The sequence below is a fragment of the Mesoplodon mirus genome (genome assembly GCF_964341445.2).
Source record: "Mesoplodon mirus genome assembly, chromosome: 3".
In the NCBI taxonomy this organism is placed as follows: domain Eukaryota; kingdom Metazoa; phylum Chordata; class Mammalia; order Artiodactyla; family Ziphiidae; genus Mesoplodon; species Mesoplodon mirus.
The window spans coordinates 103,626,636-103,651,537 of NC_138978.1; positions in this window are offsets into that span (position 1 = coordinate 103,626,636).

Sequence of the window (24,902 nt, forward strand, 5' to 3'; positions counted from 1 at the left end):
GGGTAGGTCAGAACAGGAGACGTTTATTCTAGCCCAGACCAGATTAGTCAGGGTTCTTTTCTGAGGATGTTTTCTTTATATAACCATTATTTTTAACAGGCTGGCTTGGTGGCTGCATTAGCCTGACGCCACCCTGTCCTTGGCAGGTGGAAGGTTTGGTTACTTTGAGACCAAGACTACTGTGGGTTTTTATTCTAACTGTGGACGCTGCTGGCTTCAGGCGAAGGGATCTGAATTCACTTTCCAAATGGAGATTTCGGAATCTGAGCTGTGTCACAGAATCCCACTTCCCTTATTAGAACAAAACCCAGCTCTGGGATGGGTCAGGACTGGCCTGGGGGCCCATCTGCCTCAGCCCTCCCAGAGCACCACCATGCCCTTCGATGAGCTCACTCCATGGTAGCAAATGTCACCCCGGGAAGTGCCCAGGCCTCCTGAACTTCTGCTGTGGGCGCCTCCTTCCCTGACCACTCTCCACCCCACCTCTTTGCTCCTTCACCTCCCCCCACCCCGCAGAGCACACTGTTTCAATCTTCCTCTGCGCTTCCAAACCCTTTCCCTCTTTCCCCACCTTGGCCCCCATGGAGACTCTGGGGTTTCAGAGAGAATGGCTGACTTCTGGGGCCCAGGAACCCCCTGAACTTGCAGCCGAAGCTGTATGTGTGTGAGGGTGAATGTACGTTTTCTAGAGACAGGATCCGGAGCTTTCATCAGATTCTCGGAGGAGTTTGCACCCACCTCCCACCCCACCCCCTGCCAATCCCCCTGCCAATACAAAGAACTCTTAGTCTAGCAGTTAGATGTTGGGCCAGCACAGGCCATGAAGGCAGCTGGAGCCAGGTGGCCCTTGGCACGGCTTTTTAGCCTGGCCCAAGGAATCCCTCTCACTTTGGGACTTTTGCTCCATCGCCGTTTTCTCTCAAGCTCAGATCAGCTCTACTTGGGACTGAATGTGGACAGGAATGAGGGGACCAGAGCTCCAGCCTCGCATCCACCACTGGCTGTGCAATCCTTGGCAACTTGCTGAACTTGGCTGAGCGGCAGTTCTCCATTTTTAAACTTGGGGATAATACTGCCCACCTTAGCAGTTTCTCACAAGGCTCAAGTGAGATCCCATGTCTCTATGACTTAGCTTAGCCACTAACATTTCATGAAGCTTAATGTCCTTGCTTCCTCTCTTCCTTCTTTCCTGGATGAACTCTAAGGCTCTTTCTACATTTAATACGTAGACTCCACCATAGGACCTTTGAGGAGAACTAAACTGGGGAGAGAGAGAACACAGGAGATCACAGCCCACGAGGAGCTGGGGCTGGAGGGTTAGATCTGGTGGAGGATTGGGAGAGGGAGGTCTGAGTAAGCAGAAGGTCCCCACTGTGGCAGAGAGGCAACCAAACCCCTATCTGATATTTGGAACACAGCTGGTTATCAGACTGGATTTTGGCTTTAACCAAATATTTGACATTTTGTCCAGCTCATTTCTAAATAGGAGGCTGGGGGCTGGGTCCATTTCCTAAGTTCCAGTTCAGTTCTCTGCTGCTCTGGGCTTCAGTTTTCATCAGAAGACATTCACACGAAGCCCCAGCTGGTGATCAATTCATGGCAAAAAGCCAGGGGAAGTCTTATCTCCAAGGAGATTAGATTAGAATTTTCCTGTGTGACTGGGTGGTTAGTCCTGCACATGGTGATTATATAACCCCCAGTGGAAATAGGACCCTAGAGTTGTCTGCCTTCTCAGACTGGTCACTTGGAAACACATCAGCTGTAAAATAGCTGATTTAAGACCCCTCGGCCCCTGTATACACCACCAAGAGAGATGACTTGATTGAAGAGCTATCCCCAAATCCCTCCTTCCCCACACTGCCTCTCCTCTTCCTGTAGGCCAGAGGCTCTCAGCCTGAAGTAGCTTATTCTGTGCATTTCAGGTAGAACCAGAAGTTAAGGAAGTCAGGTCGCTCTTCTCTGACATTGGTGCGGTGGGGGACCAGGGAGGAAGTTTCAGAAGATTCAAGAGCTCTTCTTTGTACTATCCGTGCCTGTTCCAGCTTTCTCTGCCCTTGTTTGACCTGCCTCTTGCAGGACTGAGAGACAGCATCTTAGGGCATGCCCGTGAAGTACTCTGAACTTCTCAAGATGTAAAGGGAAAGAGAAATCAAAGCCAGCTCTTATCTCTATCCAGAGGATGGGAATCAAAACAGCCAAACCCGTGCCCTCTCTTGCCTCATTTGGCCAGTGGCTGAGTTAATTCCATGCTGAGATCTCTCTTAGCTTGTACTAAGTTCGCCCTAAAGGCTGCCAGGTTATCAGCGACTGAATCACCAATCCATAAAAGTCATCTTGCAGCCTTCCTCAGACCCAGAGGAGTCTTAATCCATCCTTGCCTCCTTCACCAATGCTTTCTTCACTCTGGATTTGGCATCATATCTGGAACTTGAGCCTAGGAAATATTTTTAGCTACCAACCATGACTTCTTCCCTATTCACAACTGGGGCAATGAGAGGGTAGGGAATTGGAGAAGATTCTGCCAGCCACAGGGCCAACAGCTCCTTGAGGTGTCTTCCTAAAAGATGAGTCTGGGCACGTCCCTCCTTTTCAGAAAACCCTTCTATGGCTCCCTGTTGGGTAGAGGTGAGATGCCCAAGACCCTTGACCATCTGGTCCCAGCCTAACTTTGAGGCTCAGTCCCTGCCCTCCCTGCCTACACACCTGAGCAAGACTGTTCTTTGACCTGTGCACTGTCCTGCTTTTGGTTACACTCTCCCCCTTGCTTGGAGTGAAAGCCACTTATCCTTTGTGAAGTCTTTTCTGATCCATCCCATCCCACCTGCAAAACTTTGGGCCCTCACGGCCCCCATACACCTGTCCAAGACCATTTGTTGCACTGGATGGTTATATGGCTGTCTTTTAAGGGCCACTGTTTGGACTCACCTTTCCCATACCCCTGCCAACTAGGTCACAGGGACCTAAGTAGGTATGTTGGGAAAAATTATCTGAAATTTAGATAAGGTCAAGAGGATGACTGTATGTTCCTTCAGTGTCATACTGAAGCTTTGTATAACAGACCTACAGGAAGATTATTTGTCTAGAACTGTGCTATCAACACATGGCTATCGAGCCCTTGAAATGTGGCTAATACCATATGTCAAACTGACAATATCTTGGACATATTGGATTAAATAAAATATATTCTTAAAATTAGTTTCAGCTATTTGCTTTTAATTTTTAATGTGGCTACTAGAAAAACTTAAATTATAGACCTGACCCACGTTACATACTGTCAGATAGCACTGCTCTAGAAGACAAGTTCATCGTTTGACTTTGTCATTTGCTCTTTTTTTTTTTTTTTTTTTTTTGCGGTACGCGGGCCTCTCACTGTTGTGGCCTCTCCCGTTGCGGAGCACAGGCTCAGTGGCCATGGCTCACGGGCCCAGCCGCTCTGCAGCATGTGTGATCTTCCCGGACCGGGGCATGAACCCGCGTCCCCTGCATCGGCAGGTGGACTCCCAACCACTGCGCCACCAGGGAAGCCCTGTCATTTGCTATTATTAATGAAGGGCTCAGACCGTGAAATACATGTTAACTTGTAGATTTTTGCTGGTAGAGATTCAAATGACTTCTGTCTAATAAGAGAGATAATCCCTGTTTTATTACCCTGTAGGATATTTACCAGATTTGTCTCTAACTTAAAAAAAAATTTTATTTTGGTGTGCCTTTCCTTTAAAGCTCAGTCCCTTAAATGCTCTTTGAACCAGCTTTGTCATCTTATTGGTTCCCTCGTTAGTTAGTGAGTTTAGTAAAGTCTTTGACACATGTTCATTTTATATCTGTATGAGACTTGTGCTTTTAACTTTTTGGAAATTATACTTATATCTCTTATCTTTTGTACAGCTTAAGTATAGAGACTGAATTATTAACATGCCGGGTATTAAGTAGGGGCTCAATAAATGTTTGTTGAATTAATAAAAAGCAGTTGCATAGAATTGGGACCTTATGTTTAAACTGCCAACTACACTTTGCAGTAGGGTCTTTATCTGCCATATGCCAGGAAGTTGGGGATGTAGGAAAAATGAGATCTTTCCAGGACCTTGAACTATTTAGGTGATCTCCACGAAGATTTTCGATTCTTGGGGCCTGTGATCCTAAGTGGATGCTGGCCAAAGCAAGTTCCTTCAATCAGCTCAAGGGGAGGTCCTCCCAGCCCCACCCACCCAGAGTGCTGCAGGAAGCAGGGCGTCCAGGTAGGTTTCCCTTCCCTTGCTGCCCCATGGCCTGGGCTCCTGCCAGACTCAGCACTGTGAAGATCCCCCCAGACAACTCTGACTACTCCTTAGGGTCTGGACACAGAGGACTTCTAGCCTCAGAAGCCAAGTCTTTAGGGGGCCCTGGTTAAATCTCTGGGCCCTGAGTCCAGGTAGACAATTGCAAAATGGTGTCTCTTCCCCTTCACCCTCCTGGCCATCTCCACAGTGGGGAAGTCCAGCCGGCAGGTAAAGGTGAAAGTTGACTGTGAATTCCTTGAGGGCAGAAGCTTGTCATTTGCATGCATAGCACCTGCTGAGTGCTCTGCCCAGCGCACAGTGGACACTCCGTGAATGCTCATCCACCTCCCCTCCCTCAGCTTTACTCCAGCCTGCAGCCAGCTTCCTTCCAGTGAGCCTGATCTATAGACTCCTTAGCCTCGACAGAACATTGATTCATCAATCCCCTCTGGGAGTCTGGGCAGGATCCCTTGAGAATTAGGCATCAAGCTCAGGTTAGTGACCTTCTAGAAGTGTCACACCAGGCCTGTCCTAGTCCACTTTCCTTACAAAGAAAAGAGAAGTTGGTAGAGGTTCTGCTGCTGGAGAATAAGAATAGAAGCAACATTGCTCTTTTTAAAATTGTAATAAAATATACACAACAAAATTTATTATTTTAAGTGTATAGTTCAGTGGCATTAAGTATAATACATTCACATTGTTGTACGACCGTCACCACTATCCATCTCCAGAAATTTTCCATCACCCCAAACTGAAACTCTGTACCCATTAAACAACAACTTCCCATTCCACCCGCCCCCCAGCCCTGGCAACCACCACCCTACTTTCTGTCTCTATGAACTTGACTACTCAGTGTACCTCATTTAAGTGGAATCATGCGGTATTTGTCCTTTTGTGATTATTTTAACGTAATGTCCTCAAAGTTCATCCATATTGTAGCATGTGTCAGAATTTTCTTCCTTTTTAAGGCTGAAAAAACTCCAGTGTGTGTGTGTGAGAGAGAGAGAGATCTCACATTTTGTTTCATTTTGTTTATCCCTTCATCCACTGATGAACACTTGGGTTGCTTCCACCCTTCTGGCTCTTGTGAATAATAAGTGTGTGAATATCTCTTCAACTTTCAGTTCTTCTGGGTATGTTCCCAGAAGCGGAATTGCTGGATCATATAGTAATTCTGTATTTAATTTTTTGAGGTAAAAGCAAGATTTCTGAGTACCTGTGTTGTACTAGCTGTGAGCTAGGTTCCATATGACATCTCATTTAACCCACAAAACCATCCTATGGGGTGAAGACTATTGTCTCCACTTTATAGAAAGTGAAGGTTCCAGAAACTAAATGATGTGCTCAAGGTTATAGGTAGTGACTGCAATCAAATTCGAACCCAGGTCGGCTTGATTCCAAGGCCACATTCTTCCCAGGCAGCAGGTGATGAAAACAAATACAGTCCTCAAAAGGACGCCACACCTTAAAGCTTAATTCACAATTACACCTTTAATTAACATTTAACACTTTCCTTAATGAGCAGTTAACACCTTAGCAGGAATCAGTTGCTGACAGAAGAATGGGTCATCACTCCCCCTTTTGTCCTGTCAAACAAAAACCTGTCTTCCAGATGGTTCCCAGACAGCTCCTCTCTCCCTGGTCTCCCACCCTTTCCCCTCCCACATCACCAGACCTCCCTCATTCATTGGCTAGGCCCACATGACCGCCTGCCCCGAAAGACTCTTCTCCACCCAGAAGTCTTCCCAGCCACATCCCCAGGAGGGGTCCCTCCTCCTTGCCTCCCTGGGCTTCTGGGCCTCCCTGGAGTAGGCAGCCCTGAACTTTGTTCTATTGGTTTATAGACAAACTCCCTCCTGGCTTCGCAGTTTCCGTCGTCCCTTTGTATAACCTATACCTACCAGTGCCTGGGGCTCTGTAACTAAATCAATGATTCAATGAGTGATTCACTCAATCAGTGACAGTACGGAAGACAGGAACGAAGAAAGAGAAAGCCAGAATCATCCTCCTCTACTTCACTATTTGTGTAAGACCAGGCTGTGAGTTGCTCAGAATAATTTTTGTGCTACATTTGGCATCACTGCGCAAGCCTGAGCCATTTTGGGGTTGGAAACTCCCAGGAAAAGCAATGGAATTATCCTCTTGGAGAAATATGCCCACATGGCTGGCCCAAGGAAGGGGAGGAGGGGCTTTCAGTGTTGGTCGGAATTTCATGTCTGAGGAAAACCAGATCCCAAGGAGGGGGGGAATTCTTTGTGAGGCCTTCAGCACAATTATTCATTCACCCAGTCATCCCACAGACACACACTTCCTCTGAGGGAGGCACGCACCTGGACACCGTGCTCGAACCTGAGGGAAAAGAGGAAAGTAGGACCCTCTCCTGAGGTGCTCAGCCAGGGGAAGCCACGTCCCCGGGGAGGGACACGGGGCTTCTCTAGGAGGAGGAAAGGGAGGCTCAAGCCAGCCCATGGGCAGGGAGGCAAGTGGCTGCTCCTGAAGCCAAGTCCCTGGATTGTCAGGATGCGCTGGCCTCACCTGCAGGCTTGGCTAACACTCCAGTCTTTGATGTCAGGACAAGTGGATGAGGACCACACAGCAGGCAGGGAGGGAGCTGGAGCGGTGGGCAAAGAGAGAGAAAGAGCCGGCTATCTGGGGTGGCAGCTGCCCACAGCCAGAGGGTAGGGGGAAGTGCCAGCAGGTAGGGGAGCCCAGGCCAGAGTCACGGCAGGACCTCCCTGTGAAGCCATCCGCCACCCCACCCCCAACCGTGCACTAGTCCAGCTTGGCTTAGAGGGCTGTCTGTTTAGAGGGCTTCAAGCTCCACAGGTCACAAACAGGAAAATGTTTTGCAGAGAGACAGGATTCAAATTTGATTGGAGGGCAAGGATTTGGGATTATTTGCCTAAGAGAGAAGGAAGCACTTAAGTGACTTGGTCATTCATGATTATTTGTAAGGTGATAGGATGACAGACAGCATTAACCCAAATGGTCCCCATGTCAACCCCATGAGACGAGCAGGGCAGGACAGCATCCCATTGTGCAGGCAAAGAAAACGGAGCACGGAAAGGTTAAGGCTCTCGCTGGTCACTCCATACTTCATCAGTAAGGGAGATTTGACATCAGTGTTTCTGGGTCCAGGGTCCATGTTCACCTCAGGCTGCCTCTCCTGACCCAGTGAGGGAAAGGGGGGAACCCCCATCAGGGGGACTTTGAGACCAAGCCCACTATGGGTGGCTCTCTGAGGAGTGGTCACAGGAAAGGGAGGGCGAGGAGGACAGGCTCTGCATCAACCTGGGGCTTGTGCAGCCCACTGCCCCCACCTCCGCTCTTGGTCCAGGTGCCCAGAGTCCAGTGGCCCCGGCAGCTTGAGTGCATTGCTTTTCCCAGGTCTCAGTAGGGGCACTCGTTGAACTCAGAGGCTTCATGGCTGGGAAAGGCTGTCCAGGTTCTGTGATTCAGTGTGCCGGCAGGAAAATAAATCCACCAGAATGATTTCTTTTTTCTTCCAACAAAGAAATGTAATCCAACAGTGACTGCCAGAGGACAGTCTGCTCTGAATTCCTTTCCTGCGTTGGTTACAGTCATTAAATTGGTCACTTGGGTTCAGGGGATGAGAGTGCGCCCTGCAGGACTGCGGTTGGCCTGGTTAACTTGCTGGCTTCCGCCTGGGATGGGGTGGACAGCAGCTCTGCTACTCACTGGGCTTTCCCTCCTGGACACTCAGAAATGCTCTCCCTGGGTCATAGCGGGGAGGGAGGAGGGCTCGACTCAAACCCTTCCTCGCTGATCAAAAACTTTCCAACAGCCCACCTCCCTGGAGTGAATCTGGTGTCTTATCACATTCACTGGACATTTATTCTGCCAAATATTTCATGACATTAGCTCCTTTAGTCCTAACATCACCCTCTGGAGGAGGTGTGATCCCCTCTCTAAAGACGAGGAGTCTGAGGTTCAGAGAAGTGATCTTGTGTGGGTCAGGCAGCTAGTGAGCCGCAGAACTGTGGCCTGGATCTAACATACTCCTCACACTGGTCATTTCAGGCAGGTATTGTTAGCAACTTTTTCCTCAGTCAAGAAACTGAGACTAAGCCTAATTAAGCTCGTCCAAGGCAAACAACTGCTGACAGAGAGACCTGAAGTCAGAACCAAAGCCTAGCCTTTACAGTCTTGTCTCCTTGCTGGGCAGGCTGTCTTCCCTCACAGCACCCTTACCTGTGCTCACTAGGTCTCTCCACCCTCACACCCTTCTCCCACCCCCATCCTCTCAGCCAGATCGCTGAAGCCAACACTGAGTATCTTCACAGCCCAGTTTCAAACGGGCTTCTCCACAAAACCTTCCCTGACATTTTGGGCCATGTCCATCTCTCCCTTTCTCTCCTTCCCAATCTCCCATTGTTTTTATTAAACATAAGGGCACTTCATTATGGCTTTGGCTTACTTCACATGTGTAGGCCTTGTTCCTGCCCCCTCTTGCCTTCCCTAAATGATAGGGATAGAGTAGGATAATGAAATAGTCAGTTTAGAAATCCCACTAGGGGATTAAGGACAGAAAGGGAGTTTTAAGGGAGTTTCGGAGACTTTTGTAAGCTAATGACCACTCAAGAAAAGAATCCAGTAACCTAGCAACAATCTACACTGCCTTGAAGGGAGACCAGGTGCATCCAAGCACCAGGCACACTCAAGCCACAAACCCTGATAGTTAAAACACAAGACAATAGATTTGGGGTGAGAATCTTGTACGTGAAGTCAGGGAGTTAATAGTCCTTGAAGAGCAGCATTTCTGCATGTAGCCAAGACAGAAATATAGGTGAAGGGGAAAAAAAAGGGGGAAAGGGGACATTATTCCAAAACCTGAGGTGAATTACCATATTTTAGTATATGTCACCACTCTTTTGCTAATATACATATGATTTAAATAGCGCCATGACAGTCCTGTTCAAACCATGTAGGGTCAAAGGAGGAACTAATGATGTAAGCTTTGATGTCTGCCCAAGAATGAGGAAGAAGTGGTCTTCCCCCCTTCCCACTTTTCTTTTGTTTATAAAAATAAAGTCCTCTCAGTCCTTGGGGCAAAGCCTTCTCACCTGCCCGCTTGTATTTCTCACGAGCATCCTATGGTAATAAATTCACTCTTTGCCTGCCACTTTGCCTCTTGCTGAATTCTTTCTGCACCAAGACAAAAGAACCTGAGCTTCAGTAAGTTCTGACACAGGTGAGCGGTTTCAATTAAAAGAACCATGAGTTCTGCACATATGGTCACCTTATCTTTGATAAAGGAGGCAAGAATATACAGTGGAGAAAAGAAAGCCTGTTCAATAAGTGGTGCTGGGAAAACTGGACAGCTACATGTAAAAGAATGAAATTAGAACACTTCCTAATACCATATACAAAAATAAACTCAAAATGGAGTAAACAGCTAAATGTAAGGCCAGACACTATAAAACTCTTAGAGGAAAACATAGGAAGAACACTCTATGACATACATCACAGCAAGATCCTTTCTGACCCACCTCCTAGAGAAATGGAAATAAAAACAAAAGTAAACAAATGGGACCTAATGAAACTTAAAAGCTTTTGCACAGCAAAGGAAACCATAAACAAGATGAAAAGACAACCCCCAGAATGGGAGAAAATATTTGCAAATGAAGCAACTTAAAAAGGATTAATCTCCAAAATATACAAGCAGCTCATGCAGCTCAATATCAAAAAAACAAACAACCCAATCCAAAAATGGGCAGAAGACCTAAATAGACATTTCTCCAAAGAAGATATACAGATTGCCCACAAACACATGAAAGGATGCTCAACATCACTAATCATTAGAGAAATGCAAATCAAAACTACAGTGAGGTATCACCTCACATCAGTCAGAATTGTCATCACCAAAAAATCTACAAACAATAAATGCTGGAGAGGGTGTGGAGAAAAGGGAACCCTCCTGCACTGTTGGTGGGAATGTAAATTGATACAGCCAGTAGAGAGAATGGTATGGAAGTTCCTTAAAAAACTAAAAATAGAACTACCATATGACCCAGCAATCCCACTACTGGGCATATACCCTGAGAAAACCATAATTCAAAAAGAGTCATGTACCACAATGTTCATTGCAGCTTTATTTACAGTAGCCAGGACATGGAAGCAACCTAAGTGTCCATCGACAGATGAATGGATAAAGAAGATGTGGCACATATATACAATGGAATATTACTCAGACATAAAAAGAAACGAAATTGAGTTAGTAGTAGTGAGGTGGATGGAGCTCGAGTCTGTCCTACAGAGTGAAGTAAGTCAGAAAGAGAAAAACAAATACTGTATGCTAACACATATATATGGAATCTAAGAAAAAAAGTGTTTCTGAAGAACCTGGGGCAGGACAGGAATAAAGATGCAGACATAGAGAATGGACTTGAGGACACAGGGAGGGGGAAGGGTAAGCTGGGACAAAGTGAGAGAGTGGCATGGGCATATATACACTACCAAATGTAAAATAGATAGCTAGTGGGAAGCAGCTGCATCACACAGGGAGATCAGCTTGGTGCTTTGTGACCACCTAGAGGGGTGGGATAGGGAGGATGGGAGGGAGACACAAGAGGGAGGATATTTGGAGATACATATAGCTGATTCACTTTGTTATACAGCAGAAACTAACACAACACTGTAAAGCAATTATACTCCAATAAAGATGTTAAAAAATACAAAACAAAACACAGTGAGTTCGAGTCTCCTCCTAAGTCAGGGATTGTGGATTCAAGTCCCACTGTAGAAGGAGTGTGGTTTCATAAAGAGCAACAACCAATCATCTGAGATGTCATGTTGCTTACAGCCCTGAGAAGTCAACTCTAGATATTACAAGTATCTACCATATCATCCAGCACAGTGCCAACCACAAAACAGGTGTTGAATAAATTCCACACATTTGTGTGTTACTGTTCAAAGCATTTGGGTATCCATTGGATTGATGAATTTTCCTGAGAACCTTGTGAGGTGGGTATACAGGCTCTGAGGGACTAGCTGTAGCTAAGGTGACTAGCTGGTTAGTTGAAGAGCAGGACTGGGACTCAGATTTTCTGTTCCCATGTGGAGGGCTCTTTCCTCTGCCAGGCCACAGATATAGGATCATCTGTTTCCTGAAATGGTATCCCTGGTCAGCTGAGTTTTCTCTACTGCTTCTTCCTCCACCCCAGGACCCCAGCCATGAGAAGGGTCCTGCTGGTGTCTTATTGAGGGTGTCATCAGACTGGCTCTGAGGGCAGCTTGAGTCAGCGAGTGGGGGGTGGTAAGAAACATCTCAGGTGAAGCCCCCAGTGAGTCTAGCAACTGGCAGGGCTGAGGTCCTGGTCCAAGTGAGGACCCTCCCAGTAACCCCCAAAGGTTCATGCTGGGTCTTGGTCTGCAGGGTCCCTGTCCCACCCCATGGCCCTGCAGGGAGCCACCAGTAAGCACAGGTGATCAGTTCCAGACCAATCCCCAGGTAGCCACAGGATGCTTCCTCCAGCGGGGGGCAGGGGGTGGGGAAGGAAAACCCTCCAAGACCTGCTATCACCTCACACATAAGAGGAAATAAGGCGGAAGGAGACGCCACTGCGGTTTTGTCCACAGAGTTGCAGGAGGGAACCAGAAGCAGAGCTGCTCCCTCGGGCAGTGGATGCTCCCATCGGGCATATTCAGAGCTGCTTTGCCAAAAAAGAGAATTAGGTTACATGGTTACATTCTCAGCCAGACAGCCCAAAGGGTCTGGGCGGCATCCAGGAACGCAGCCCCTTCTCTCTGCTCCAAGCCAACCAGTCAGCTGCAAGATCTGACCCCCTAAGGCTCAGGAAGGCAGTAAGGGTCATGGTGGCATCCTCACATGATCTGGTGCATCATTTGTGGGCTCTTCATATGACTGCTTAGCCCCTACTGTGTATCCAAGAACAGCCCCAAAGAGTTGTGTTCACCTTCCATTTCTCCGTCTGTGGCTTATCTGCCTTGTGGAGGAGGCCAGTGTTGGAGCGGGGACCAGGGCTGGGTATGTGACACCTGCTTTTTGAGAGCAGCCCTGGCATGAACTGCTTGCTAAAAACTTTGCACAGATTCCTGCTCTGGGAAATGCAGGATTAACTGAATGACGTGTGCAGTGATTATGGGAAAGCAATGGGGTGAGGGGAGGACTGTCTGTAGATCCTGCCAAGGAGACCAGGAATTAATTCAACCTGTCACTTACACTGAGTTCCCTTAGCAGGTGACTGGTGCAGTCACCTCATCTATCCCCAGTACAGTACATCATAGCCATAGCCCGAGCGCATATTGCAGAGCGGGCCAGAGACTCGGGGAGGCCCACAAAGAGGGCTGCTGCACTGGGGTAAACAGGCCACAGCCACGGCAGCAACGCCGTTAGATTCCATCCCACGACATTCGATCCAGTATTCACTCACCACCTGCTATATGCTGGGAACACTGCCAAGGTTATATGTATTGATAAAATAATCTTCAAGTTGAAGAAGCTCACTCCAGGTGTACGTGTAGTATGTCTGCACTTTCCAGGATAATCTCAAAACATTCTGTAAATTCTGCTAAAAACAGGGAGCATATGCATTCTTTTTCACACCTGTAAGCCCTGTGCCTGACACAGAGTCTGGAACGGAGTATGACTTAATGTACGTTTGCTGAATGAACAAATGAACAAATGCCTGGATCATCTGAGTTGGGCCAGCTAGTTCACGGGCGCTCTGCAGAGAGTCAGGATTCAATGTGCTCTGCTGGCTGTCCCTCCACAACCCCTTGGTTTCCTCTCAGGAGATCCTCCTCACTCCTCTACCTTTTTCTCTCTAACATACCACGCACCCCCAGACCTGTGCTCTGCAATTTTGCATTCAGCTCTCCACTCCCTGTCCCCCAAGCCCAGGTTACCAAAGATAACTAACGTTAGCAGGTCAGAGTCAGCACAGATGCACTTTAAGATGCTTAGCCTGGCTGGAGAGCCCTAGACAGAGCCGGATGTATTTTTAGCTCTTTGGGTATCTGGAAAGGTATTGAGATGCAGTCGTTGTTACAGACACCCTGGCAAATCAGTATTCTGCTACTGGCCTCCCCACACCAGCAGTTTCCATTCAGTGTCTCAAAAGCAAGGGTTGCCATGGAGATTGAGCTGCAGGGCAACTGAACTTCCTGTTGGGAAAGAGCGGCACAGGTAAAGCTCTGGGCCAATGGGAATCAAGGAGCTCCATGGATGGCCACAGCTTCTTCTCCTGAAGGCAAATGATTGCAGAGTCCCTGGTATTCTCAGAAGGGGTTAGCGGGGAGACAGAGGATGCTGTGTCTGGAACTTCATTCAGGAGGGGATTGATACTGATTCTATTTCTCCCTCACACCTGTCATAGGATTGATTTAGTTCTCTCTGTGTTCCATTGCCCAAGGACTTTGGCCATCCAAAAAGAAGTCTGGAAACTGCTTGGGGAGGAAGGTGGCAGGGCCATTTTGTAGTAGAGGCCAGTTCTGGCAAATACCTAGACACAAGCTCTGTGTGGGGCTTGGGGAGGCCAGGTCAACCCAGTCCTGGAACCATTTGAATCATAGGAACCCACTCTTCCAGTGGCACTGGGTAGGATTATCTTATTTTATCCTTGATATCATGCAGGGAGGCAGCCAAGACAGGTAGCATGGTCCCCAATTTTCCCATTCATTCAACAAATATTTCCTGTGTACCAGATATGCTAGGCAACCGAGATTTAAAAATCTGAGGCTACAAGAGGCTAAGTGACCCACAGACAGTTACAAAACTGGTAAGAGGTAGAACCAGAAGAACCCCCAGTTCTGTCCAGTCCATAGATTCAGAGGGATAAGAGCTCAAAGGAGTTCTTAGAGAGCATTTAGCCTGATCCTTGAACTTCACGGAAAATAAACTGAGGCCCAGAGAGAGTGTGAAACTTGGTCACTCAGAGAGCTGATGATAGAGCAAGGGCCACGGTTCTTTGCCCACTCTGCTTCTCATCATCAGAAGCTCTTTCTAGGGAAATGTGCTGTCCCAAATTTTTACAGGACGCTCGCTCTGTGTCAGGCACTGGATCAGCTAAGAATTTCTTTTGGTTGTTGTTAACAGAGACGAGATCACAATGACTTAAAAAACTAAGCGTTTATCCTCTTTCATAGAAGAAGTCCAGAAGCAGGTATTCCAGGGCTGTATGATAGGTCAACAAGGTCATCAGTCATACAGGTTCCTTCTAGCTTTCTGCATCACTGTTGTTAGCACACAGTTCAATCCTAAAACACCCAAGATGGCTGCTGGAGTGCTAGCCATTATATCCACATTCCAGGAAGGAAAAGGGAGATAGGAAAGGAACAAAAGTGCATACATGCAAGCCCTGTCTGCCCCCTCCTCTCCTTTAGGGGTCTTCTTGAAAGCCCATCTAAGTTCCATTTATAACCCATTAGCACTTGCCAATTGTAAGGGAGGAAGGTTAAGAAATGTTATCTTTTACCCGGGTACATTGCACCCTAAATAACATTGGAGTTATGGTAGGAATGAAGAATGGGAGAATGATATTGGGAGCAGAATTTTTCTAGGCACTGTATGGGAATACAACACACACACACAAACAGTATATATACACACACACACACACTCACACACATACATAGATATACATATCCATATGTGTGTGTATACATGCTACATATTGGTCCTAAGATTTATAAAGGGTTTTTGTTTCCTGCTTCTTAAAACTTTTCTGTACTTTCTAAATTTTCAGCAGTGTGTGTATATATTTATTTGACAATGAGGAAAAAAACCACTACCCATCATCCCTCTTTTAATTATCCACATGGGTGATTATTAGCCAGGCTCAGAGTCATCTATGTTATGCTACTTTCATGAAGATAGAGCAAAAATTCTTAAAACAGTGTTTGAACAAACTTAATATCAATTCAATTCAGTTACAGCAAACTACAGATTTTGCAGATATCACCCTTGGAAGGGGCTTGGAGTAGAAGCGGCAATCCACCAAGGAGCTGGAGAAAATCATAGCTTTATGCAACGCTAGCCCCTCGGTCCTGAGCCTCCACTGCTGCCAGCCCCCAGGTCATCTTGTCTGGGAGCGCCTCCCACACACAGTCTCCTGGACGCTGAAACCTAATGCCCTCTGGGGCTGCTGGGCTGCACGCCCGCCTGGAGCCTGCTGAACAGCAGGGGTGGGCCCTGTGGGTCTGCCAGGAAGGCTCAGCCTTTGCCCAGCCTCTCGCAGGTGGCTCCAGTTATCTGTGAACTGGAGCTGTCCTCCTCAAGGAATTGCAAGGTAGGTTGGGGACACGGACGAGGCCCACAGTAAACCAAAGCCTGGGTCCAGGCATCCCGTCTCCTGCCACGGCCCCGGAAATATTTCAGGAGTGATTCACGGGTCAACACAGGGGCATGACTGGACCCACTGGGAGCCCCCTGCAAGACTTTCTCCCCATGTGGTGCTTCTTGACAAGATTTTAAAGTAATATGTTGTCCAAGGCATGAGGAAAAGGTTTTTGAGAGGGGACTGTGGAAAAGCAAGGGTTGGTCTGTTCAGTATGGAATTGAAGTATGGGTGGTCCCCTCACGAGATAGCCCAGACCCTCCTAGTGTATCTAGAATCCATTCTCCCCTTAATCTTTGCTAAAAGAACACCAGTTTTATTTGGGGGCAGTAATGTGCTCAGTTGAAATATCTGATCTCTCAGGCTCACTTGCAGATTTACACAGGGACAGATAATAAGATACAGGTAAATGTCCCTGGGAAGGCTGTCCATCCCTTAATAAAAGGCAAGGGCCCAAGAGAAGAAGACTGCATTTGGGCCTCAGCCCCCACCCCCTTCTTTCTGCCTGGAATGAGGAGATGAGTGGGAATGGAGCAGCTGGCTCATGACTCTGGGAAGAAGAGCCTCACGCTAGGATGGCAGAGCCGGAAGCTGGAATGCTCTGAGGTCCTTCGGGAATTTCTTGACATCATCCCTGGACTCCCTACTTCCTGACTTCTTGTTATGTGACAAAAATAAAAGCCCAATTTGGGTAAGCCAACATGGGTTTCTGTTACACAGGAAGGCAAATATAATCCTAACTGTTGCCTGAAGATTGCCAGAGGGCTGTGCCTTTTTGTGTGTTCGAAGCCTTGCCAACCAATATGCAGTTCCCGTCTTGGTTCTGTCCCTAGGCTCACTTCCTCCGGGTCAGCTCGGATCAGGTCACCCTATTTATCAGGGAGTGAAACTGCAGCTGAATTCTCCCCGCAGAACTCACAGCTGGCCTGGGCGTGCATCTCAGCCTCGGCCAAGCTCTTCCTCCATTGTTCATCTGTATATATCACTCAGGGGGAAAGTGAAGAATTAAGCCTCATGAACTGCTTTTACTCCTCCCATGGGAGAATATAGCATCCAGGAAAATGCTTCTTGGCTGAAAAGTCCCTGAGAATTAAAAAGTTGATCTTCCCAAACCCAGGGATAGAATCTTTTCTCTCCCTGTTTCAAACCATTGATGGTATGAGATGGCTCCCCACTGATGGCTCCGTCGAACATGAATCTCAACCCTTTGGGATCTGTAAGGACTTAAGGCTTTTTAAGGAGGAAATGATGACTTGATGACTGTATCATCTGTCAGATTTTCCTCAGTTCAACCACCATCTTTTTGAGTGCCTACTATGTATATATATAATCTTCACAAATGAGCAAATGCTTTAAAAGATACCTGCCAAGGAACCTGATTAGAGATATTATCAATAATGCAAACATAAGAAACAATAAGAAAATGTTTGGAATGGCCTTTCTCCTCTTGGTTAAGCTCTTTCTTAGTTATAAGGCAAAAGCAATGACAACTAATTGGATATGAAGCAATAAATCCCTGAAATATGTTTGACATTTATTATTGTTAATAAAGGTTATTGACCTAAGAGTTTTTACCTTGAGATATTAGCTAATGATAGTAGAAAGCTATCCAATTAGTAAGCTATTTAAAAACTAAGCATCTAGACCATGAACATAAACTTCCTTAATTATTTCATTGATGCTCAAAGTTATTACAATACTTACCCCAGTACTTCAGATTTCATTAAATGTAATGATAAACATATATGAGTCTTTGGGTCTTTCTTAGTAATTGCAAAACACAAAAATCCCACGTGCCCTTAGGAAAACCTTTGCTTTTTCTACCATGAAAAAAGACTGAAATAATGCACAAAAAATTATATGGCACAAAAAAAATATGGTTATTGAAAGATGCATAGAAAACATTGCTGAAAATTTTAAGAAATAAATATTAATTGTAAAGCAACTATAAAAAATAATAAAAATTAATTTTAAAAGAAATTTAAAAAGAAATAAATATTAAGGCAAAATATGCCTTATAGGAAGTTTGCTTTTTGTTTGGTTAAAAGTATAGAGATTTCTAACATCTCAGTTAATAGAATTTGCTAGATTTTGTTTAAATACTAGAAACACAGGAGAAAGGACTATTTTTGAACCACTAAAGGAAAAACGTGTGAGAGAAGATAAATTATTTCCTTAAAAAGTGCTTTATTATTTGTTAGTAATAATAACTATTAACTGGAATAAAAAGTGGAACCTGGGGCGATGTTAACAAAGATAGAAACACACCTGATAGACATTCACTCAACAGCAAAGAAGTTCAAGCCAGACGTGCACAAAAGGTGAAGTGTTATCACTGATGTTGTTAATTTGTAAAAATAAGGCCTTTAAAATGTAATAGAGTCTTTACATTACTTTGGAATGGGATATGGAGTGAACAGGAAGATCTTTCATATCACATAGAAGTTCTCCAGTTTTCTCAAAACAGTTGCTTAAGAGAGTTACCAGGCTTACAGATGGATCACGTTTTTCTTATGCAGACAAATGTTCGATTTTTATTACCCTTCTCTGGGATGACAAATGGCTGTCAGATTTTTTTAATAAGCACTCTTGATCTGTCCCTTCAAGATAAAAGTGACGCTTTATCCTCTCAAAAAATAAACTCAATGCTAAGGAAAGAGCACTTGAAAACACGTTTGGATGTTTCCATTGTTACACCGTTTTGACTAAAGCCCTGCTTGTAATACCTTTAAATCTCTCGTATCTGTACACTTTAAAAAGAATTGGAAACAGAATTTTCTAATTTGTTTTAGAAATTTTCTAATTTGTTTTAGAACAGAATGTTCTAATTTTCTAACTTGTTTTAAAATTATTTAAATAAGAAAGTTCCGTAAGTTTTGACTCCATGCTATTAAAATTATAAAAATATAATAATTATATAATATATAATAAATTATTTTAAAAGTGTTTCTGCTTGCTTAAAAGAACAGATTTTGGGTACTATAACAATTATGTGACGCTTATTGTATACTGCCTTATACTGTTGGTTGTCTTACCCCATGGGAGTGCTCTTTGTCTTCTGACCTAACTGGAAGCTTGCTGTTTCTTATATACATGTTCTCCTTTCCTGGCCTCTCCTCTCCCCTTTCTCCTTCCACCTTTGCCCTGGTGCCTACCATTGTTCTGCAGGTGCCTCTCTGTTAATGCAAACGTCAAGTTCAGGCCAGCAGGGACTGCCTGAGTCTTGTAGCCTACATTCTGAGACCTGTCTCTTGAACCTACTCTGACCCCCTGTTGTCTACAGGATAAAGTCTAGCTTCCATGTACCAACTTAGGGAAAAAACCCGAACGAACTTTTGGGCCAACCCAATAGTAGTGCTGTGCTTCTGCCTTACCTGGTTTCTATTAGACTCATCAAAATTGCCTCTCCTGAGGCTTCCCTGGTGGCGCAGTGGTTGAGAGCCCGCCTGCCGATGCAGGGGACACGGGTTCGTGCCCCGGTCCGGGAAGATCCCACATGCGGTGGAGCGGCTGGGCCCGTGAGCCATGGCCGCTGAGCCTGCACGTCCAGAGCCTGTGCTCCGCAACGGGAGAGGCCACAACAGTGAGAGGCCCGTGTACCACAAAACAAAAACAACCCCCCCAAAAAAAAACTGCCTCTCCTGATTCTGCTCTAGGCACCTTCTTCTTCCCTACTTACTTGAGGTCTAGGTTTGCACTGAGACCTCAGATCTCATTTCTTTTTTGCCCCTCATTGGCCCTGGCCTCTGCAGTCCTCCCTGGGCTGCCCCTCCTCTGAGAGCTTTTCTCCAGCACTTATGTGCACAGTCAGGCACTATCAGCTCTTATCATGATAAGGATGTCCTGCTGCTTCAACTGGGCTGTCAGACCTATGAACACTGGGCTGTGAGCCTCTATAGAGCCTCCGTGCTGAGAACAGAGCCCTGTGAACAATGGCACATGCTGCACCCAGGCCTCATGACTCACTGTGCATGACTGCTATTGTATGCAGTGAGTGCTCATTGGTGACAGCGTGCCGTCTGGGATCCTCACAGTGACCTGTCTTCATCTGTCACTTGTACATTTTTCTACGATGGAGGGAGAGGCCATGTGCCATGACCCTAGAATTGCTGCACCCTGCCCCCCACCAGCAGAGGGGACATGTGGGTTCAGAAGACGTGAACTGCTCAAACTGTTCTGGGGACAGCTGCCTGCCCTGAGCCCAAGGAACTGAGGGCTGGATGCTGGCTCGTCCCTTGGCTAAGAGTTACTGTTGTTTGGGCCAAAATACATTTAGTGACACCATGGGAGGTTTGGGTGCAGGAGGCATGCTTTAAAAAATACATGAGAATTTAAGGGTTTTTTTTTTCCACTCCTGCTGGGGAAACATGTCCACATGTCTGGGATAATATTAGGGCTGTTTATTTTCCAAGGCTGACGTTTCCTTGGCCATCTAAGATTGCTGCTGGAGATAGAATGAGTGATATTTATTTTGACACTCTTGGTCCAGAAAGGATTACCAAGGGTAAGTAGGAGCACGTCTGGGTGACACAGACAGACAGACGCCCAGAAATATGTGGGCCACGCCAAACCAGGCCATCATCTGACCCACGGTTGTTTCTGGTGTTCCTAGTGGCCCTTACACAAAGGAGACCAGTCAGAGGGGGACATTTCATGTGGGGGACTGATAGGTTCAAAATCTAATTTTAGGCATAGAATAAGAAACAGCTCTTCTAGTGGGGAGGTCTACTTTGGGGGAAGAAAGAAGGTCTGTAAGGGAACAGTCTTCCTTCCTAAAACAAAACCAAGCTCTTTGGAGCTTTGAGTGAGGGAAGGTGATCAATGAAGGGGAGGTGCGGAAGAGGCCACCTTGCAAGCATCTCTTTACCTCTGGGCTTTGCCTCCCCTTTGAGTACAAAACTACCCCATTCTCCTGGTCAGATGAATTGGACTCAGTACAATGAGGCTGGTTGAAATTCTAAAAGGGATTTGACCAAAAAATTTTTTAAAAAGTAGAAGGGGAAAAGAAAATAAGTACACAAACAGTTGTAATATCCAAATATAATTTATTGATGCTATACTAGAACTTGTGTTACCCTGTGCCTTCCCCCCAACTCCTTTGAAAATCCCTAGAAAAATCTCTCCTTTGTAGTGTTTAGGCTCGTCTTAAGCTGGAAGCCTTGGAAAACAGGTTTGTAAATGGCAGGTGGGTAAACAGGAGAATGATCAGTCTTGATGGGTCTCCAGCAGCAGGAAAAAAAAAGCCATCCCACCCAGAGGACAGCCCCTAGCCATTGGGACAGAAGGCTTCTGGAAAAGCCCAAAGGGGCTTTTAGACAGGGCTGCCCAAGAGGCTCATCTGGTCCCCTCTCCCCAGGCAGCACTGGGCATGCTCACCCTGCACTGTTCTGGCTGCTTGAAGCTCCTTGGATTATGACATGCATATGTCAAAATGTTAACCTTCACTGGTTTGGGGAGAGAACCCAAAGAAACATCATTTTCCATTCGGCACCAGGGAGCCTGTTCTGGGCCCCAAAGAAGAACTCAGAGAGGCCCTGGGAGGTGGGTAGGACAGGTTAGGTCCTGCCCAGAACTAGACCCTCTCCTCCTGAAAACATGGTGATGCAAGGCTGTGGTGCAGGGGTATTAGCTAGGGACAGAATGGGGACTGGCTCCCCAGCTCTGCGTGAGGACAGAAGGAGCACCATGGAGCAGGCACTCCTATGCTTAAGTGCAATTCACTCGATTGGTTCCAGCCTGTGGAACAGCGGGGAGAAAGGACGAGCTAAGAAATTTAAGTAGCCGATCAGGCTTTGTGTCCTCCAGATTCCCACACTGCTGCAGGCTGAACTGAACTGAACAGACCTTGAAATATTCATAGCCTGGGGTAGGGGTGGGGGGCCACAGTGCAGAACAAATCTGGTCCCACAAATAAATCCAACTCCTGAATGTGCTTGGAACTCCTCCACCAGCATCATCCTTCGTTGTGGATAACCCTCCTTGGGTCCTTCTTATTGGCTGGGTTTGCTCTAAGCACTTTCCACAGGATAACTCATTTGTCTCCCCAGCCGCCCTGGGTGGTAGGTGCTATGACTATCCTCATGTTGCCAATGAGGAAAACGGAGACTCGTTAAACAACTTGCCTCGGGGCATTAGGGGCAAAAACCCCATAGGGGACAGGGCTGGGGTTTGGACTCAAGCAGCCTAGCTCCAGTCTACTCTCAGCTATTGTTGACACTTTCACAGCTGTTGTTCCTATTCCTGGCCCGGATTGGCCCCTTTGCTAAAATTCCCTCTTGGTGATGGGCCCCGATTCTCCCCCTGAAGTCCTTGGCATTTGTACCCCAAAGGACCTCACTACTGGGAGATATCTGAAATCTTGGCTTCCCTCACCCCTGAGGTCCCCAGGCCTTGATGCACTGTTGTCATGGCGGCATTTGCTCCTTTTGAGGTCCCCTCACCATCGCCTGGTTAGTCCCCCCAGGGCACCCCACTTTCTCTCCTTGGCTCACTGGGCAGACCAAGCAAACAACATCCGCCAAGGGGCCTGTAGCAAAACAAACGGCAGCAGCCCCAGAGGCCTCTGAAGCTTCCACTTAGCAAGCAGCCTGCAAGCCTCCGCAGGCAGCGCCCTTGGGGAGGGCTGCCATTCATCACTTGTTTGGCTGCAGGTGGCTCGGGAGCCCATGTGGGGTGGGGTCTGCTGGGATGAGGGACGCTAGCTTTTTGGGAGCTGAGGGGGCAACTGGGAGGGGTTGGGGATGAGTGGGGCTGCTCTTGGACCCCTTCAGGCTGCTTCAGTGCCAACATCTTTGCTCCATTCTGATGTGGAAGAATGTCGTGTTTGCTTGTTTGCTATTTATACCGCAGGTGCTGTCTAGGGGTTTTCTTTGAAGCAGCGGTAAACTCTGAGGCACGAAAGTACATTTCTGACTCATTGCTGTGCTCACACACATGGGTTCAGCTGATCCAAGGCCCATCCTTACCCACCACCCCTCACTGCTTATGGACATGGGTCCTTCCTAAATCTGTACATTCCAGATACTACCAGTCTCCCCACGCCCCCCAGGAACACACTCCTAAATACACGTAGAATCTGGCTCCTGCTTCCTTCCCTGAATAGGGAAATTTCATTTCAGCCTCTCTTAGGATTGGCCATGCCATTAGCCACGATCTTGTTCTCTTCCTGTTAGCAGGATGTGACCCTCTAAATTCAGTGGCCATTTTTAATCCTCCTTGACACACTTCCCATCTACCTCACCTCCAGGACAGGGCCACCCACCTTCTGAGGAAGCAAACACCCCCAGGTCTTCCTATAGCATAGTATCTAAACCATATCATATTTTTTCTAGTCAGTTTTATTGGGGTGCAATTTACACAGAGTAAAATATACCCTTTTTAGTGTACTGCTGTACGATTTTTGACAAACACAAATGATTGTGTAGCCATCACCACAATCAAGATACAGAACAGTTCCATCACCCCAAAAGGTTCTCTCGTACACCTTTGTAGTCAACCACATCTCCCACCCCCAGCCTCTCACAACCACCAATCTGGGTGGGCTTTATTTTTTCCCTTCTAGTTTACCTTTTCCAAAATGTCACATGAATGGAATCTGGAGCCTGGTTTCTTTCATTCAGCATAATCCTTTTGAGATTCATCCAAGTTGTTGCATGTATCTGAAATCTATTCCTTTTTAATGCTAGGTAGTATTCCAAAGTATGGATGTACCACAGTTTGTGTATCCATTTGTCAGCTGAAGGACATTTGGGTTGTTGCCAGTTTTAGACAATTATGAATAAAACTGCTATAAACATTCATGTAGAGATTTTTATGTGGACATATGTTTTCATTTTTCTTGGGTAAATACCTAGGAATGGGATTTCTGAGTTGTAAGGTAAGCATATATTTAACTTTTAAGAAACTGCCAAACTGTCTTCCAAAGTGACTGTATTATTTTGCATTTCTACCAGTGTTGTGTGAAAGACCCAGTTGCTCCACACCCTCACCAGTATCAGGTATTGCCAGTTTCCCCAGCCCACCCTCCTCCATGCTAAAGATGTGCTACATGGTACTTTAATCATCTATCTCTGTGTTTCTTGACCTCAAGTGGCAGCCTAGAAGGCAGGAGATGGGATCTGTTTATTTCTACATTACCTACACAAACTACATCAGGGCAGGAGCTCAGTAAATCTTGAATGGATGAATGAATGAATGAATGAACACTTTCCAGGTTGCTTGGAAGTTTCTAGAGGACAGAGCTATTGATGCTCCATCACTCTCACCTGGAAAACTGTGATTTGACAACCTCCCCTCCAGTGATGGGGCCATACCTGGTCCACCTCTTCCTCACCCCTTCTTGAAGTCATGCCACCCACACAGTCCCCTCCTGGTCCCTTTCTCTTAGGGTACTGCCCACTTATTAGCCTCATTCCTTTGAGAATAAACTGAATGTAGAGAGACCCTCCAGTACCAGGTACGGCCAGTGGGTCCCCCAGAGGACGAGCTACTGGGGAGATATGAGGACTGTGGGATTAAGAGGGAACTATAATGAAGGACAGATGCTTCTGCCAGGAAAGTTCAAACCAAAGCCAAGGAGCTGGGTGAGGATATACTGATACCTCAGGGTGGACTGAGAGAGAGGCAGCCCAGCAGCCTGATGACCCTGAATCCACACATTCACCATGAGTCCTGTGAGTCATCCCACAGTGTGGCCACTGGGCTTCTTCAGTGAGATAAGCTGCTCATTGGAGGGTCTGAGCACAAACTGGGAGTGTGAACAAATGCACTCCCAGAGAAACAAGGAAGACAAGCAGAAGCACTATGTGATGGGGGACCAAGGCTGCAAGTGGGGGAGGGATTGCCTGCTAGAGTAGGCCTGGGTCCTCTGATCCACCCACACAACATCAGAGGGCAGCAGCCAATCAGGGCCCTGAGGGCCTGACTGCAGGATGCGGGGCCTAGCCTGGCAGCTGCAGTGCATCCTTCATCCTCTGCAGACTCTGCGGCTCTGCAGTCACCTCAGTTCAGAGTTACACAATCTGGGACAACGGAGGAGTCTATTGCTATGGAAGATCAGCCCTTCAGTAGGTGTAGACACCAGGGAGCTGAATGGAACTCTTGAAGGATCTTTTCAAGAGGGCATGGGGGCAAGCAGAGGGATGTTGAAGACTGCAGTCCTGCAGGAGGGTAGAAATGGCAGAAAAACAAAGCAAGGAGTAACTCCCCAGAGTCAAGAGCATTCCGATCCCCTTGTGCAGGCTCCAAGGGTCAGAGGCCACCCGGGTGCCAGAGAAATTAAGCAGAGAAGAGAGCAGTTAAACCTTCAGAGGTGGGGCGGCTGTGAGTT